Below are 383 nucleotides of genomic sequence, written 5' to 3'. Positions count from 1 at the left end.
AAATCAACGTCAAAAATTAAATTTTGACATTAAATAATAACATATTTGTTGTTTTAATTCATTTTTATTAATACATTTATTTATATCACAGGTAAAAATATGCGTTTTCTTAAAAAATACCAATTTTCTTTTTTCGCTATAAATTATCTAAGCTAACAAAAGGATCAGAGAGATTAAACCAATTAATTAATTAATTACAAATTATGGCACTATATCATCATTTTGTTTTAATAAAATTTATTTCCTATCCTAAAAAAATTGTCTTAATTCATTTAGATCTTAAAAACGACATCTTTTAAACATTTTAACGATTATATAAGCGTTGTTTGGTTATTTCATTAAAATTAAAACAAAAGTAACGCGATATTTATAAAATATCGGTT

This window comes from Onthophagus taurus, unplaced genomic scaffold (assembly GCF_036711975.1).
Source record: "Onthophagus taurus isolate NC unplaced genomic scaffold, IU_Otau_3.0 ScKx7SY_16, whole genome shotgun sequence".
In the NCBI taxonomy this organism is placed as follows: domain Eukaryota; kingdom Metazoa; phylum Arthropoda; class Insecta; order Coleoptera; family Scarabaeidae; genus Onthophagus; species Onthophagus taurus.
The sequence above is the reverse complement of the archived record's forward strand: the minus strand, read 5'-3'. Positions refer to the sequence as shown.